The 12383-nt window shown below is 44.7% G+C and overlaps 1 long non-coding RNA gene across 1 annotated transcript in view; it reads right to left on the bottom strand.

Annotated features, from left to right (window-relative positions):
* Nucleotides 1-2901: 2901 nt before the first annotated feature.
* Nucleotides 2902-12383, bottom strand: part of LOC137531833 (uncharacterized) — a 28314-nt gene continuing 18832 nt past the window's right edge. Inside the window, exon 2 of the long non-coding RNA XR_011023783.1 lies at nt 2902-3432. This is a non-coding gene — a long non-coding RNA (uncharacterized lncRNA). The remainder of the gene's footprint in view (nt 3433-12383) is intronic.

Consider the following 12383-nt stretch of genomic DNA (forward strand, 5'->3'; position numbering starts at 1 on the left):
ACCCACTGTATATATATGTATATATATATATATATATATATATATATATATATATATATATATATATATATATCCGGGACAAGGTCCTCCAGCATCCAAGGCTGAGACACCAAAGTGCACCCCCCCATCCCATCCCTCCAACCCCAGCCATCATACACTGATTGCTATTAGACTAAGACACACACACACACACACACCTTAATCTCTAGTTATCTGGCTTGCAGTGACTGCCTTGCATCACCTTCTCACCTTCTCTTTTTTCCCTTTTTTTAAACACAATAGGGGAATGATAGCTGAGCGAGTTGTGTGCCCCTCCTACACTGCGCCCTGAGGCTGGAGCCTCTCTCGCCTCTGCCCTGTATGTGTGTGTGTGTGTGTGTGTGTGTGTGTGTGTGTGTGTGTGTGTGTGTGTGTGTGTGTGTGTGTGTGTGTGTGTGTGTGTGTGTGTGTGTGTGTGTGTGTGTGTGTGTGTGTGTGTGTGTGTGTGTGTGTGTGTGTGTGTGTGTGTATATATACGATCTTACGAATTATTGCTGTCATTATTGTTATTTACTGTGTTAGGTGTTGGAGGTTAGTTTCACTTGTATTATTGGTGATTCTGCAGATCATCAATGATCAGGTGATATCTGTATTGTTGGTGATACCGCAGATCTCTGTTCGCTATATATTTATATATATATATATATATATATATATATATATATATATATATAATATATAGCGAACAGAGAGAATCTGATTATTGGTGATCTGCGGTATCACCAACAATACAGATATCACCTGATCATTGATGATCTGCAGAATCACCAATAATACAAGTGAAACTAACCTCCAACACCTAACACAGTAAATAACAATAATGACAGCAATAATTCGTAAGATCGTATATATACACACACACACACACACACACACACACACACACACACACACACACACGGCAGAGGCGAGAGAGGCTCCAGCCTCAGGGCGCAGTGTAGGAGGGGCACACAACTCGCTCAGCTATCATTCCCCTATTGTGTTTAAAAAAAGGGAAAAAAGAGAAGGTGAGAAGGTGATGCAAGGCAGTCACTGCAAGCCAGATAACTAGAGATTAAGGTGTGTGTGTGTGTCTTAGTCTAATAGCAATCAGTGTATGATGGCTGGGGTTGGAGGGATGGGATGGGGGGGTGCACTTTGGTGTCTCAGCCTTGGATGCTGGAGGACCTTGTCCCGGATATATATATATATATATATATATATATATATATATATATATATATATATATATATATATATATAAAAAAACAACAAATAGTTACCTAAGAGTCTGAACTTTTTTTTAATATGCATGTCAAGAGTGTATATTACTATATTTTTTTAAATTATAAGCTTGTAAATTTTGATGGAAGCAAATTGAAAAAAAAGGTACCGTTATTTCCAAATAAAATATTGACGGCATACATTGTTATAGGGACATAATTTAAATGGTGTAATAACCGGGACAAATGGGTAAATAAAATACGTGGGTTTTAATTATGGAGCATGTATTATTTTAAAGCTATATTGGCTGAAAACTGAGAAATAATGATTTTTTTCATTTTTTTCTTAATATTCCCCTTAAAATGCATTTAGAAAAAAATAATTCTTAGCAAAATGTACCACCCATAGAAAGCCTAATTGGTGGCGGAAAAAACAAGACATAGATCAATTCATTGTGATAAGTAGTGAAAGTTATTGGCGAATGAATGGAAGGTGAAAGTTGCTCGGATGCATAAGGTGAAAGGACACTGAAGGCCGAAGTGGTTAATCTGGGAGTGAGCACCCTGCGCACGCTATGCTACTGAATTGCAGCATAGCGAACGCTAATAATTTAACGTCCGCTCCACTCCTCCCACCAAGCCCCAGCGGGTCCAGTCACATTAAAGGACCTGATCCCCGCACTCTGATAACTCCTTTGCCCAATAGGCTAGCTGTGACAGACAGCCTATTGGGCCAATGAGTTATCAGCTGTTACGTGCACTATAAAACTTAACATGCCTTAATTAGTGTCCTTGCACACTATAGCGTGCTTAATCTGGGAGCAGGCACTCTGCTCACGCTATGTTGCTGATATTGTAGTGAGACCCCTCCCACAGTGTGATGCCAGGACCTAGGGCGTGACAGTTTCCTGTCTGTGAGCCTTGTTGCATTGTGGGAAATAATAGCAATTTCCAACTGCCAAGCAACCGGTATGACTCTGTGCATATGTAAATCTAAAAAAAAAAAAAACAAACAACCTTTAAGTCTGTCGGACTGGTAGAGGGTGTGGTTATAAATAATTGCAGTTAGTGCTGTCTTTTTTTTTGCCAGTTGTAAAAGTGCAGGCTGAATATGGATCAAACAATATGAACAAATTACATGACGAATATCAACCATTTCTTGATCTCGCTTCTCTATTTTTTAACTTCTCACTTTGCAATGTATTGATTTATTTTTTCCCCTTTGTTGCTAAAGTTCCTCTTTAAATTTGCCCAGAGGCATTTCTGCAGCTTTCATAAGTCAGGTGCTACTCGGTAGGAGCACACACCTTTTGTTTCTCCAATGCAAAGAAAAATGTAATAAGGCTGTATAATGCCAACCTGCACAGAGCTGGCATTATATAAATATTACCACAGGTTCACTTTAATGAACTGAAAATTGTTTTATGAGTTCTGGAAAATTGCCTCTTTTCTCGCTGGCTCATTGAGTAAACCCATTAGGTGGAGACGTGCTAGTGTTGTGCATAGTAGCCAGTTTCAGCAGTAATCAGTGCAGGGTGGAAGCCAACTGTTTGCAACAGGAATGTTTTATAACAAGGCTATGCTAAAAAGCAGATCTCCTATCTCAATATGCATTACGAAGGTATTTTATTGCATCTGATTAATAAAGATGCAAATGAGCTTTGCTTTCTGTGTTTCCTTATTTTATTATAAAGAGAAAACTGCAGTCCAGTCACGCAATGATGGACAAAATGCACAGACAGATGGATAAATCACATAGGCTTTACAAACATATATCCAGATCTGAGACAAAGCTTTGATGTGAAAAATACTCTTCCTGGGTCACATGTCCAAAGACTTGAAAGCACCGACTTTTAGAGGTTATATTCTGTAGTATCACCGACACGGATCTCTGATAGGGATTGGTTAAGTCTTAAGGTGTGAGATGAAACTTTGATTGGGTCTCTGTTGGTCCTCCTCTTCCTTTCAGCACAGAGATTTGCCCGTACGTGCATTTTCTGCGCATGTGCGACCCAAGTTTACTCCCTGCAGCAGCAAGTCTGTCACCTGATCCAGTCCAATACATGTGGTAAGAGGCGACAGGAACCCATAGAGACCTCCCAGGAAGATGCTTATTGGCCAACCCAAAAAGATCAAGATGATTACCCAAAATATGCACCACAGAATACATTTGCACTCCGCCATGGTGGACCTGCAGCAAAAGGAAATAAAACATATAGGGGTTGATTTGCAAAGCTTATTTTTTTAACCTTGACTGTGAGAGCTAATGCATAAGATAAACACATCAGGAGAAACAATTCAGGGGATAAAACAGATATAAATATTGATTCACAAAGCTTACTTATTTTTCAGCTTAACCCTAAGGAGAACTAATGCAAGAGAAAAATAAATATGGAGATATACTGTAATTCATGAGATAAACAAGTACAGGTCATTATCCAATTACAATACGATCTGGCTGATCACTCCAGGTTATACTCAATCCTGATTTAAGAGAGTTCTGGCCGGCGCGTCCCTCAGGCAGGTACACCACTCCTGCTCCACACAGTGAAACTCTATTAAACACAGAAGGATGCACTCCACTGGATTGAACAAGCGTTCACTTTACTGCATGTCATTACACTACATGTTTCGGGCTCGGCCCTTCATCAGGTCCTTATCCAATTAACATTTTCTCCTAAAGGTGCATACACACCTTTGAGTAAAATCACCCACTCTGCTTGGGCGACATCCCTGGGACCGGCTGCACAGATGTGAAGTCAGCTGTGTAGCCGTCTTTGCATTCTGTTGCTATGCCAAGGGGGCGGACGGAGCAGTTAAAGTATTTTATTGGTAAGGTTTAAAAATGTCTCCTTGCAGAAAAGACAATAGGATATGGTCCAAGGGGGTTGCAACAGAAAAGCCGGTAACATTGCACGCAGCACGGCAATATCACCGACCTGTACTGAACTTAGTAACACTCATTTCGCTGATAGCACTAGAGTGTTACCATAGCAATGCACGTACACAGAGCACACGCGGTACAGCAGTAGTGTAGCGTGCAGTATGCTACCCCGTACCGCACATACACTATGTGCATTGCTATGGTAACGCTCTTGCACTGTCAGCTGAATGACCGTTACTAGGTTTAGTATAGGCTGGCGACATTGCCGCACATTGTGCAATGTTACCGGCTTTTCTGCATCAACTCCTTGGTGAAATAAATCATTAGTTAAGTCAAATAAGGAGAGATAAACTATGAGTTAAAGGATGCATGAGACAAAAATTCAAAACAAAGAAAAAAAAAACAGATTTACTTACCTGGAGCTTCATCCAGCCCCTAGAAGCCTGTGTGTCCCTCGCGGCAGCTCCTCTCCCAGCCAGTCTCCCGGGGTCCCCTCCGTAGTAGTCGTCAACCTGGCCAGGTTGGCTGCTTCTGCGCCTGCTCAGAATGCCCTTGGCTATGGAACGGCCACGCGCTCACAATTGCCAATCTGACTGGGTCCACTACGAAGGGGACCCCAGGAGACTGGCTGGGAGTGGAGCTGCAGTGTGGGACACATAGGCTTCCAGAGGCTGGAGGAAGCCCAAGGTAAGAAATCTGATTTTTTTAAACTTGACTCATGTATTAGAGACCCTGAGCAGAAGCCGTGTGTATGCCGTTACACATACCCACTGCTATTTGGTACAGAGTAGACACTCATCGACCCCTTATGTAAGTGCTCCTGCTCCCGGGCTGGCCAATATACATTACATTGTAACTGGTGACTGACAAAGTCGCGCCAGAAAAGGAAGCTTGCGGGTCCTCTCTGCGTATGTGCAGGCTTCCTGGCTTCTTCCTCCCCTCCACACGTGAACCACAATATTACTTGTGGCAGAGGGAGGGGGAAGAAACCAGGAAGCCTACACATGCTCAGAGAGGACCCCCAGGCTTCCTACTACGGGTCACAGTGCGACTTTAGTTTAGAGTCGCCGAATCCAATGTAATTAATAGCGTCAACGACAGGTGCTGCTGTAGCCGCAGGGATGTGAAGTTCACGTCCGTAAAGTCTGCGGGCCTGTGCGGGCAGAAGCCCGCGATCGCGATGGCCCCAGTGACAAAGGGGATTGGTGGCAGGGGAAGGAAAAGTCCCCTAAAGCCAAAACAGTGATTATTCTCAATTGGTGTCACCGCGCTGCCTCCCGCTGGCTCGTTTCCACCGCCAATCGTTAGATTAATGAATGGGAACTTTTTTCCCATTCATTCATCTCCCCTTAGGCCCCCGTGATCTCAATGAGATGCCTGCATCACTTCCGAAATGTAACAGCCACGCATTACTTCCTATTTAGCGTACTTCTTGTACGTGAATAAGAAACAGTGCGCGAGGACATCTTGTGGCCAAATAGTAATATTACACCTACATACATTAGAGAATAATTTTGTATATATATATATGTCAAGAGGGTATATTATTATTATTATTATTATTAAATTTAGGGCTTGTGATAAGTGATGGATGTAAAACTGAAAAAAATGCACCTTTACTTCCAAATAAAATATTGTCAACAAACATTGTACTAGGGATATAATTTAAACGTTGCAATAACCGGGACAAATGGGCAAATAAAATGTGTGGCTCTTATCCACAATAGAACGTTTTATTTTAAAAACTATAATGGCAGAAAACTGAGAGATAATGAATGTTTTCCATTTTTTTTCTTATTATTCCCATTAAATTACATGTAGAATAAAATAATGCTTAGCATAATGCACCACCCAAAAAAAAGCCTAAATTGGTGGTGGAAAAAACAAGGTATAGATCAATTCGTTGTGATAAGTAGTGATAAAGTTATTGGGAAAGAGAAAGGGAAGAGTGCTAAAATGTGAAAAGGTCTCTAGTCCATAAGGTGAAAACAACCCGCGGTCTGAAATGGATAAGGGGCCGTTGAGTGTCTACTCTGTACCAAATAGCTGTGGGTATTCTTTTATGCAGCTGCTCAGGTCCCTTTAAGTCTCTTAAGGAGAGATAAATCATGAGTAACGTTAGATAAGGAGAGATAAATCATGAGTTTAATCATTTAAGGTTGAGATAAATTGTGAGTTAATAAGTAAGGTGAGATAATTCAACAGAAAAATCTTTGTTAATCAGCCCCTACGCATCAGACGTGTACAGCAAACATAAGGTTATAATTATTATTATTCTCTTATTTATAAAGTCCCAGCACAAAGATTGCTGATTGACATAAGAGATGTTTGGGTGGTACTCAGCTGTTTTCTGACAATGTTTCCAAGAACAATCAAGCAATAAGTGAAGTCTAGTTGTATTTACAGTACTGCATGCACCTCTATGAAGTCCAGAGTAGAATCGGTTGAACAAGTTAACATAATAAAAGCGAGTAGTATGATCCGCTTTGCACTTCCTCTTAGATGTTATCGCATGGATCTGTCTGCACAACATAGAGGCTTTCTTGTAAAGCAGAAGTCTCTCATAACTGCCAGTTATGACTCCAGTAATGTGACAGGTTTACACCAGCATAAATAATAGTAACGGCAAACCCTGCAAATAGCTCAGTGATGTCAATCCGGATCACATTGTGAGCACCCAACAGAACTCCAGCCTCAAATGCATTAATCTGCAGTACAGAACTAAATTGTGTGAGACAACATAATTTAACTGGATATGGGGCCATATTCCTGTTGGTAAAGCTGCTGAATGCAGGGAGCGCACACCAGATTTGCCATATCATAGGCTGAGTACATGGCATGCATTGCACAGTCAGTGGGACCTAAGTAACATGGGCGTTAGAAGGGTAACGCACAGTAGCATAGCTTAGCAGCTTCGGGCTCCTCATCGGTTGTCTTTCTAAGAAGGCAAACACATTTACTACTCAACATTGTGATATTATGATGAAACATATGTTGATGTGTTGTTGTGGTGTGTCATAAAGCAATGACACATAGTTGTGGTGAAAAAGATGGAAAGTGTTGCAATAGAGGCTGGAAGGAAACACTACCAATAAAGCTTCCTTTGGCTGCTTGACTCCAGCACTGGATCAACCAAGCTCTTGCACACAACTGTCAAGAGCAAGCAGGCAAGCTCTGTGCTCCACGAGTCAGGCAGAAGCAGCAGAGCAGAGCAGAGGGAGAGACTGAAATAGAACGTCTGATGCTGCCCCCTACAGCTTGCTGCCCTGAATCATGTGATTCAATCTGCTTCATGTTAGGGCCGCCCCTGCCAACAGGACTCCCAATCCTTATTGGCCAGCCTACTTCAGAACAAAGGTCATTGCTGGGCATTATGAGATAGTTCACCCTGGTGAACCCATGCAACAGAAAATTACCACCTCTACTCTTCTGAAATTAACAATGAGTTATTCTTTAGGTGCAGCCACTACTGAGGAGTTGTTTTGGAGCATTTTGCCATTCCTCCCTGATCTAATGTTTTTTGGTTTCTACTAACATAAGCAAAAAAAAAAAATGCTAGTGATAAGGCTAGCCAAGTATAAAGTTTAATCTGCTGTATCCGGGAAAGATCAAAGTCGTTTGTTTTAATAAAGAGCAGGAAACCCCCAAAAAATAGGCGTTTTAAAACATTTGCATTTGCATATTGTGTGTGAAAAAGTAAAAGTCACTTTAAAGTATAAAGTACCATAGACAATATGCAGTAAAAGTTAAATATCTGGGGCTTCCTCCAGCTCCATGCACATGGATCGCTCCCACGCCACCGTCCTCAGCCTTCTGTATCGCCGGTACCGGGTCCCGTAACTTCAGCCAGTTGCGGCCAGTCTGACGCAAGAGAAGTGCGGTCTCTACGTATCTCTCCGGCGGCTGTCGGACTGGCTGTGACTGGCCGAAGTTACGGGACCCGGTACTGGTGATACAGAAGGCTGAGGGCGGTGACGTGGGTGTGATCCGTGCACATGAGGCTGGAGAAAGCCCCAGGTATGTATAAAAAAAACGTTTATTGTATATCTCTCTGGTTCCATTTAGGGCTCTTTCACAGTGCAACGTTAAAGTCGCACGTTACAAAATACTTTAACGCAGAGTAACACACAGCAATGCAAAGTCTGTGCGACATTTACAGTGCACACGTTGCGTTAGTGTGTAACGTGTAGAGTTATTAAAAAGTTCTGCATGCTGTGCGTTTAACAATGAATCTGCTGCGTTACTTGTGTTGCACATGCTCAGTAATGTTTTTTTTCCCTTTTTTAAAATGTTCCGCATGCGCCATTTCCATAGTAAATTCATTTTGTAACGTGCGACTTTAACGTCGCACTGTGAAAGTGTATATGCGCTGCGTTAGGGCCGCGTTGTGCGACCTTAACGTCGAATCAAACGCAATGTCCTATTGTGTAAGTAGTCTTAATGTTTGTAAAAAATCCCATCTGTAGACCTGGATCAGTCACACCTCATAATTTCTACAATCACTTGCTGGAACTCTCATAGCCTCATAGCAACTAAGCTATCATAGCAAACCAAAAAAAACAAACCAAAAAGAAATCAAAAACATGTCGCAGAATGAAATTGCAATGTGTAGGGATTCGCTTCAATATTCTTGATTAAAAGCCTAATAAACATGACAGACACTTTGGCCCATATGCTTTTCAGCCTCCTGCACAGCCCAGCTTGGGAGCCCAGCGATTGGACTCACCTTCTTTTGTCCCTAAGGGAACATGTCCGATCAATGCAGACTTTGTTTATTTTTTTCTTATTGAAGCCTCAGCGAGGCTCTCTCTCTCCCCGTCCCCGTCCCCCTCCCTCTCCTTCCTCCCTCCCCTCCGTCATCTAATTTGGAACAGGACGGCGATCCGTCCTGTTCCACCTCTCATAGGCATCAGCCTATGAGAGGACGGCGCTCCCTGGCCAATCAGAGGCCGGGGATCGCCGATCTCGTACAGTGCTGCGGCCCCCAGCAGCGCTGTACGCTTGTAAACAAAGGGGATTTCTTTCCCCTTACGTTTACAAGCAGCCTGCTAGCCGCGATCGGCGGCTAGCAGGCTAATCACGGAACTCCATTCCCTGGGAAACTGCAGCCCCAGGACTTGACATCAATTGGCGGTCCTGGGGCTGCCGCTGCAGTCATGCCCATTGGCGTGAGGCGGTCCTTAAGTAGTTAACCAACATTTTGGTACTTTTTCCATTGCAAAGTGCTGAAAAGCTATTCGTAGGGCTGGTGCACACCAGAGCGGTTCTGGAGCATTTTTTAAAATGGGGGAAAAACGCTTGACTAATGAAAATGAATGGGATGGTGCACACCAGAGCGGGTTGTTGTTTACAGAAACGCAAACTCGGGGGCTGCAGCATTTTTTAGATTTCTGAGGCGTTTCTGCCTCAATGTTAAAGTATAGGAAAGTGGAAAACCGCTCTGAAAAACGATAGAACAGAGCGGTTTTCCGGGTGTTTTTGGTACAGAAGCTGTTCAGTAACAGCTTTACTGTAACAATATTTGAAATGTGCTACACAAAACGCTCCAAAAAACGCTAGGCATGTTTAGAAAACAGAATCGCTCTGAAATCTGCTTCAAAAACCTCTGGCGTTTTGCGGATCTGCTAGTGGTTTTTGGTGTGCACTGGGCATAAATCAAAGATGAAAAATTATCTCTTAGGTGAAAACTCAGGAGAAAATGTTAATTGCATATGGCCCCTTGTCTTAAAATGCCATTTAAAGGGAAGGTTCAGGGAGGGTGGGTAAAAAATAAAAATCAATTTCCACTTACCTGGGGCTTCCTCCGGCCGTGGCAGGCAGGAGGTGCCCTCGCCGCCGCTCCGCAGGCTCCCGGGGGTCTCCGGTGGCCGACCCGACCTGGCCAGGCCGGCTGCCAGGTCGGGCTCTTCTGCGCTCAAAGGCCCGGAACTTCTGCGTCCCACGCCGGCGCGCTGACGTCATCGGACGTCCTTCGGGCTGTACTGCGCAGGCGCAGTAGTTCTGCGCCTGCGCAGTACAGCCCGGAGGACGTCCGATGACGTCAGCGCGCCGGCGTGGGACGCAGAAGTTCCGGGCCTTGGAGCGCAGAAGAGCCCGACCTGGCAGCCGGCCTGGCCAGGTCGGGTACCGGAGACAACCGGGAGCCTGCGGAGCGGCGGCGACGGCACCTCCTGCCTGCCACGGCCGGAGGAAGCCCCAGGTAAGTGGAAATTGATTTTTATGTTTTACCCACCCTCCCTGAACCTTCCCTTTAAAGCACCAGCAAGCAAGTAAATACTCAAAATTATTTTGATACTACTTCTTCAGCAACTTTTGGGTACTTTTCAATTATAAAATGCTGAAAATATATTTTGAAGAGAAGATTAAAATAAGCTCCTATGAGATAACGCAAGAGAAAAAGTTAATTGCATATGGGCCTTTGTCTCTGCAATGTATATGGCTAGTGATCAGCTGCAAGCATCTAGCGAGAGTCCAGGATTAGAAAGCAGAATGAAACCTGCAGTGTGTATGAGGTTATCTTGGTAGCCTTTAAGGTCATTGTGACCTTGGGAGGCAAACAGATGATAAAGTTACCAGGAAATAGCTATGCACAGTGAGCAAAGTCACTTCTAAAGCACATGTAATGTACAGTTCTTCTATCAGAAAGCACTGCGCTTTCCACATTTACTCATTATCACAGGCATGAGAATTGTTTAATAAGTTTTCGGTGTGCATCAACATGGCATCTTCAATAAAAGCATTTGTGCCTTAGTACTTCTAGAAACAAAATGAGCAACAAGTGAAACTGATTAAAACATTTAAAAAAACAAAACACGGAACTGTAGTAACAACTGAAAGTCCACTTAGGGCACAAGCATTTTCAAATTTTTTTTGTATGTATTTTTTATTTTAGTTAAACTACAGAATATACTTAAAGGGATACTGTAGGGGGTCGGGGGAAAATGAGTTGAACTTACCCGGGGCTTCTAATGGTCCCCCGCAGACATCCTGTGTTGGCACAGCCACTCACCGATGCTCCGGCCCCGCCTCCAGTTCACTTCTGGAATTTCTGACTTTAAAGTCAGAAAACCACTGCGCCTGCGTTGCCTGTACTCGCTCCCATTGATGTCACCAGGAGTGTACTGCGCAGACACAGACCATACTGGGCCTGCGCTGTGTGCTCTTGGTGACATCAGCGGGATCGAGGACATGGCAACGCAGGCGCAGTGGTTTTCAGACTTTAAAGTCTGAAATTCCAGAAGTGAACCGGAGGCGGGGCCGGCGCATCGGTGAGTGGCTGCGCCAACACAGGATGTCTGCGGGGGACCATTAGAAGCCTCGGGTAACTTCAACTCATTTTACCCCGACCCCCCTACAGTATCCCTTTAAAGAGACACTGAAGCGGAAAAAAAATTATGATATAATTACCGTATTTGTCGCCATATAAGACGCACTTTTTCTCCCCCAAAAATGGGGAGAAAAAGTCCCTGCGTCTTATACGGCAAAGGCAGGGAATCCCCAACTTAATAACACCCGCCGTTCCAAACCGCCGACCCGCCGCCATGTTGGGGATTCCCTGCCTGCCTTCCCCATGCCTGCCCGAGTCTCCTGGCCCCCCCCCCCCCCCTCCCGGATGGAAGTGTCAAAAACTTCTCGCTCTAGTGACCGGCTTGAACTGCGCATCATCAGTTCAAGCCGGCCACTAGAGCGAGAAGTGCCTGGAAGACGGACGTCTGCAGTCATCGCGGGCGCACTGCGGTGGTAAGCTACCGCTACTTATTAATTCACCCGGGGGGGGGGGGCAGATAAGCAGGGGGGATGCAGAGGAGGCTAGCGGGGGGCAGCGCAATGATCTAGGATCAGCGCAGGAGCCTGCCAAAGGTAAGTTGCCGCCGCTATTGACACTTCCATCTGGGGGGGGGGGGGCCAGGAGACGCAGGTAGGTGGGAGGGAGGAAGGCTGGGGGAAAAGGACATATGGGGGGCACTGGAGGACATATGGGGGGCACAGGAGGACACATATGGGGGCACATTAGGGCACACAGGACACATGGGGGGCAAATGAGGACATATGGGGGGCACAGGAGCACACATATGGGGGCACATTAGGGCACACAGGACACATGGGGGGCACAGGAGGACATATAGGGGTACAGGAGCACACAGGAGGACACATGGGGGGCACATGAGGACACGGAGGCACATGAGAACACACAGGAGGACACATGGGGGGCACAGAAGGACACGTGGGGGGGGGCACATGAGGACACAGGACACATG

This window comes from Hyperolius riggenbachi, chromosome 9, assembly GCF_040937935.1.
Source record: "Hyperolius riggenbachi isolate aHypRig1 chromosome 9, aHypRig1.pri, whole genome shotgun sequence".
NCBI lineage: Eukaryota > Metazoa > Chordata > Amphibia > Anura > Hyperoliidae > Hyperolius > Hyperolius riggenbachi.